The sequence below is a fragment of the Notothenia coriiceps genome, unplaced genomic scaffold (genome assembly GCF_000735185.1).
Source record: "Notothenia coriiceps isolate Sejong01 unplaced genomic scaffold, NC01 NC01_scaffold00026100, whole genome shotgun sequence".
NCBI lineage: Eukaryota > Metazoa > Chordata > Actinopteri > Perciformes > Nototheniidae > Notothenia > Notothenia coriiceps.
Window position 1 is genome coordinate 60,464 of NW_011358801.1, and position 7,107 is coordinate 67,570.

Below are 7,107 nucleotides of genomic sequence, written 5' to 3' on the forward strand. Positions count from 1 at the left end.
AAACGTCAAAGCTTTTTTTCCTCCTTAATATTTTGTGTTTAATCACCTCTAAAATTCTGGAAGGTTACTGAACACTTCCTTAACTTAGTGTCAGTGTTCATGAACAACAGTGAACACAACAGGCGTTCAGATGATCACCTACAGGTCTGCTGCAAAGTCAGATCTCTTATGCAAATGTTAAGTGTGATACGTTTGTTATTTGTAAAGCTATGTTATTGGGCGTCAGTGTGACAGGCTGATCTCAATTCATGTCACTACCTTGTTTTTTGGAAAACTAGGTCTGTAGTTTTCTAAAGATGTTAGTCACCTCTAATGTCTGAAGTGTTGCACTGCGCACTCCTGAAACTAAAATCTGTTCGACGTCTGTGGGTTTGGGGCGAAAACTTAAGAAATGTTTGAAATGCCTCAAGCTTTAATTATTTGATCTCTCGAAGAACCGGGAACACAGAGCTGCAGCTTCGAGTACATTTCCACAAAATCTCTTCTGTCGACTGCTGAATAATTTTTCTTACATTGCACCAAAGAAAAAAGAAAAGCTCTCTCTGAACAGAACAGAAGCAGATATTTGCACTTATTATTCATTTCGCTTCATTACAATTCTTGTATTTTATTATCTATCTAGGAAATCTAGCTAGTCTGTGTGAGCATGCTGGCTTTTTATCAGCTCTCTGATTTATATTCATACAGTCATTCACAACAAAGAAAATCTATCGAGCAGTTTGAAGAAAGATCAAGAGGGTCCAACTGAGAACGCTGCGTCTCTGGACCCCATCTCTGTGAGCAAATAACAAGAGAGTAGGGTCCCCACAAAATAAGATGGCTCATATTCATTAGCAGTCTTTTTTTCAAATGTGTTTGTGTGTTTGTTGAATTGGGGTAATACCATGGTAAATTACCAAACAACAAAAGCGTGGTAACTCAAGATGGAAGGGATTTTGGCGTCTTGTAAAAAATAACATTTAAATAAGCCCTATAAAACCATATGAAATCAATTGTAGTGAAATATAACCTCTAGAATAAAACTGAAAACATGACCCTCTTCCGTTGGTATTGAAAGTTATTAAAGTATAATGGCATGGGAATAATCTCATACTGCCTTCTAAACATGATTTTTTAAAGCACTTGTTTTTCATACCTTGCTAATATTAAAATGCTATTGTTAGTTACATACAACCTTATTTTGAGAAAAAAGATTTTAAATCAACTTAGCAACATATTTGCTTTTATACTTTGAGCCAAAAAAGGGAAATTAAATTACACTTCTCATATCTAGGGACCCTACTGTCTTCCCTTAGCTCACAGACGTTAGTTCAGGCCTTTCTTGGAAAGATGCCTTCAGGGAACGCTGATATTGGGAAGTTAAAAACAGCTGAGGAGCTTCTTTCTAAAATGTGATCTCCCACTGTATAAAAGTGTTAGTACTTTTTCCACAGCGTCAGAGTAAAGCATATTCACTGAGGTTATGAGTACGAGTTTCTTTATGATATTGTTTAGATAGCAAAACTTTTCCAAAACAAATGTCACAATGAAACATTTGAGTTTGTTCTACGTAGTTTATCTTCAGTTTTTGTATATTTGTGGGTGGTTTGGAGCATGTGTCAGCCTTAACTCCTAAATCAAATATTTTGATGAAATATGAACCTTTGTTGATGTATTCCACAGTAAATGTCATTTAGCAACTACAAGAAAGCAATATTAAACATGTCACAATGTGTAGTGGCTCTGTTCATCACAGTTTCAAGGCTGAAGCTGAACCTTTATTCAACTTTTTTTTTTACCCGTCACTTTGATTTTCTAACCAATGGTCCAACACAAAACATTGCTCTGGGCAACTTTTGAATGCAACTCCAACCATGACATTGATTATCTTAGCTTCATAATTATCTCCACATGCTACTGTAACTGTACCGCTGTGTTCAACAGTCAGACAAGGCTCAGTACATCCTGGGTGAGTGATTATATCAACCGTAAGTAAATTAGCTCTTAATAAAAGCCTTTTAAATAAGGCAAAGAAGCCCTGCAGTTTAATGCTATACATTTTCTCAGTGATCCAGCTGTGAAGTCAGTGGAAGCAAAAAAAAGTACTTACTTCTGCTGCGACAAAGCTTTTCAACTTTCCATTATTAAAGTGGTATTTTACAAAAAGAGAACTCAAATCAGCAGTGAAAGACTCATTTCGATGTTTTGTCCTGTTTCCTTTCCTTATTTGGTGATGAATTAGAAATACTAAAAACGTGCAGATGTGTTTGTATAGTAGAGGTTTTTCGTGTAAATAATGGCTATACAGTTTCAGAGATATATGAAAAACATCTGTGAGAATGGTCTGTAATTATCACTCTGAAACCTCAATGAATAAAACATTTATATTATGTACTATACAAGTTTCAGCCCGGAAAAGAAAAATATCTTTCTCATTCATCAAAGATGTTTCTGTTCCAGTTGTTTTTGACAACACTGTCTCCCTGAATTGGCATATCAAAAGGAGCTTTGAAGTGGGACATGCAGTAAAAATGACCATATTTTATGTTCAAATGTGTTTTTGAAGTCAAGTTGGATATGCTTGACTGGAATTTATTTTCACTTTCATATTTTTTTCTCTCCCAGTCCTGCGTCCTTAAAATTACAATCATTACGTTTTGTCTCAAATAGCCAACAATTGGTGGTACCAATTTATTAAATAAGGGAAGATTCCTCTAGAGCTTTTGACTAATAGCACTCATATGTTATGTTTGTGTGTCAGGGTAATGCTTCTCTATTATTTTAACAGAGACAACCCAACACTAACACAGGCCTCTGTTGAGTGTTTACTGTATAATGGGTGTGACAGGCTACCTAGCCCAATTCTGAGGTCACTGCTGGTGTTTCCTACGAGGTATGGCAGTTTTACAGCGGCAGGGGCTCAGACTTGGATAGTTTCTGACATCTCAGACTGCTGCTGCTCTGGGTCTGTCTCGCAATTTCACCCTTCTCTTTCTCCCGCTTTCTGCATTCCTGCCTCTCCAACTCTCAATCTGAAACACTCTCCTTTTCTTTCCTTCCTTTATTTTCTCACACACACAGGCAATAAATGATATCAAGTCTTTCTCAATCAAACTCAAAGAGGACTCTTGAGCATATTTTAAGCCTGAAAGTCTTAATCTCCCATAATGGGCTTCTTTGTGGTTGTCGAGGAGAAAGCCCATATTTCTTTTTAAATAGCTCTCTGTTGGTGTTTGAGGGGGCTAGATGTGGTTATTACTAACAAGCACTCAAACAACAAACTACAAAAAGGCTAAAATTATTTTCTTTTGCGAAATGCTTCATTTGCAATAATTGCACCAGGAGATTAAAGAGAAAAACAAAAGCTCACCAGGATTTTCACATTATGTGGTTACTATATTAGTATGTGCAGCTTTTCCTAAACATGCTCTCACATTTACATCCAGCCTATAACACAGGCTATAAGTGCTATTTTCTTTATGCACCACAGCAGTACAAAATGTGAGGGAGACTGATTACGGATTGTTTAGCTGTTTTTGCAGACAGGCATTCTCTGTCTTTGCACAAGCTTTACATGTGCAGAGAAGCCGAGTCAGCCAAGACGCAGCAGCAGTGTGTTCGGCGGGACAGTGGCAGGAGCGAATCAGATGTTCTTTATCTTCCTGCTGCAGAATGAAATGTAGAGGAATGTAAGCTGAACATTTACAGAGGCCCTGAGGAAATACAATATCTTTCTGCATTGTGGCTGTGCTAATGCAATTACGCGTTGTTCCCACAATAGCCAAAGATTGCAATCCAAGAATATAAAGATTGTCTGGAAGAACACCTTTTCATTTGAATAATATTATCATTATATCTTTTTTTTTTAAAGCCGATGAAGCGGGTCAAAAAGCTGATCCTGTGAACATTATATGTATTCCAGTTTTTAGCAGAAGCTATATGAAGTCTGCAAACACACACACTGGCCCAGGCCCTGTGATCTGATTTTGAATGTTTGATGTCTTTTAGATGATGGACATGAAATAATGTTCAAATCACCAGAGGCTGGAACATCAAAGAGATTCAAATGAAAACACGGTAATGTCTTTTCGGACTGAGCGTTATAGCTCCTTCATTTGCCACTGCCCCGTGGAAGCTGGGCTTTGACTGCGCACAGATAAAAGATGAGTTGATAAATGAGGCACTTTCATCTCCAGCAAACTTTGACAAGTTTTTCATTTACAGTGCAATGGCATGGCTAATATGCAGCATCATAATATAATCAGATAATCACAGATGGTAATGTCTGAAAGTCAAAAGGTGCAGGGAGCATCTGAAGAGGATGAATGGCTGGCTAGCATCACAGCAAGATAACGAGAGCCCAGAGTCATTGTACCAAAGACCCTTCCAGTGTTATTGGGGAAAAGATGTGATCATTTATATATTGTTCAATTTCAGAATCCAATGTACTTTAAAATGATAGGGTGAGAGAGCTAATACAGAGCACAGGTGACTTAGTGATAATGAACCAATATATATGCATCATGCAAAACCGATCCTTATGCATGACAAAGCTCAGCACATTCATTCATCACAACTTTGTCTGTTATGAAAACACAGGTGAGAAAACTTTCCCTCCTCGGAGAGATAGTCTCATGTGAAGCGGACAGTGAGCCGCTATGTCGATTCTACAGTGTTTATAATAAAGAAGCTTTCACAGACAATGCCTGGCCCAGTCTCCGTGAAGCGTGAGGGGGTCATCGACTTTGCATTATTTCTGATTTATATCTGAGCAGAAGCCAAGTTTCCGAATAATTCACAGAGCAGTTGGGTGTCTCTCTGGACTTTTTGGACGTCTCTGTGTAAACCGAGAGGCTGATGTTCAAACAGAGAGGCAGAGAGCCATAGTGGACTCAGAGCTTTGCCTTGGCCTCAGCGTCAAGTCTCTTGACAGCAAACTGGCACCAAGCTCAAACTAATAAAGTGCACCACCCATATCCTACAGCGGCTGCATGTACTGTTTGTCTACTGAGTGTGTGTGTGGTCAGTTGGAGCGGGACACTTGGAAAGAAGCAAGTCACGGATGAAAGAGGTATCGAGCGCTAAATCTGTTAAATCTATGATGTGAGTCCCATTCACTCCGTCTCCTCTTCAGATGATGTGCTAACTGTTCAGCGCATGGAATGATTTAGACGGATATCACAAATGATTATCGGAGATCTTGTTAAACTTACATAATTACTGTCATTGTGTATTCTTAAAGTGGCAGTTATACGATGAGTCTATTCTGTATTTTAGAAAAACATAATATAATTCAGAATTGACTTGAAGTAATTGAGAACATATTCATTATCACAGGTTTCATTTTTCTAAATAATTTGACTGTTAAATCTTAAATACATATACACTCAAACATACAAGTTAAATGTCTGGTAAACCTTGATTAAAACTTGATATTTGACTTTATTATTTGGTTATAATCTCAATGAGAAATTACATAAAGAAACACAATTGTAATGTCTACTGTCATACTGACAAATTTAGTACATTTTGTAAAATGTAACCTTAGTTTTGCCATTAAAAGCAAAATAATAAAACATTTACATGGATATGAAAAAAATTATAAACTGGGCCCTTTAAAGATTAAATCAAAGAAAAGTGCCTCAGAAAGAAGCTTGTTCTCTGATCACCTAAATAACAGTAGGCTATGTGTGATATCTTGAAGATCCAAATAACTTCCAAGTAGGTGTATGATGATTAATATGAGAAAAGTTGTCAAGTTTGGATTAAATGGAGGTCTGAGCTGTTAATCTGATAGGTCCGAGTTCACTCAGTAATGTGTAAATTATGTTTTAGAGGCAGATTACACCACAAAGCAAAGAGCTCACCTGCCTGTTTCCTTAGAGTTGTGGATCAGGGTTTGGGGCTGGTTCCTTGAGATCAACCTGGGAGCTTTGTTATGAATCCATGGCTGGGAGGCTCACCATCTGCTGGAATCGGTGGAGCGCTTAATAAAATACCTTTTAGAATGAAACTAAATAAGATATGCGTATGTGGCTTCTGCTGGGAAACTTTCTCCCTATTATCTGAGAAATTATAATCATTAATAACTTTTTAAAACGTTGATACTGTTTCTCAAATTCAGTTTATCTCAACCATGATCTCAACGCGTATGCAACTGCTACAACATGGCAGTTCTGAAAAACCGCGATATAACGTACGCTACTTGCACTGCAGAACTTCCGGTTGGTTTTAGCAAAAAAGGGCATGTCGGAAACAAAACATTTGACAACGTTAGCACAACTGTAGCTTCTAATAACATAAATAAAACCATCAATTTAAAACTTAAATCCATAGTTTAATAATGTATAACTTTATTAATTTCTATTTCAACTCGTTTTTCTCAGCAGTATTTTTTTTTTTGTCAGTTTGATTTTTTCGTTTAAACCAAACGCCAAAAAATGAAAATACCAGCCTTTTTTCGTTTTAAATCAAAAACAAAAAAACGGGAAACCAAAGCCGTTTTCCTGTTTATGTTGTCTGAGTCAAAAAACGGATAACAAGAAGACCTAATAAAAAAAAAACGGTCTGATTTTGGTTTTTGATAACAACTTCATTCAATTTTCCGTTTTGTATTGAAGAATGAAGAAAAGCAGTCCGGTGGACCGGAAGTTAAAGAACATATTTCAAAATAAAAGACACAAGGATATGCTGTAAAAGTTAAATCCTGGAACCCAGAAGTCTGACGAGGATAAGTTTATCTCTGCATTCACATGCAGATATGCGTTTATAGAGATCAATACAAGTATGCAAGCACTGTGCATAACTTTATTTCGCTGACTTCCGGTTTGTACTGTAGTCAGTAAATCCAGTGTCCAGATTGTCGCTGTGTGACAACCATAGACTGGTGACAGCGTAGTATTTGTTACATGCAAGATAAGATAAGAACTGTCGCCCTACTTTCACCTGCACCCAGCAGCAAGCGGGAGAACGATATATCATACAGTCGACCCCTAAAACAGTTCACACAGTAAATGGAACAGTTGTTAATTTGTCCAACTAGTCTACATTAAGAATTTGATGTTTTTCTAAACTGCTAAGAAGCTGATAGCTGAGTTAGAACAGAAAGACATGCAGGCCATAATCACT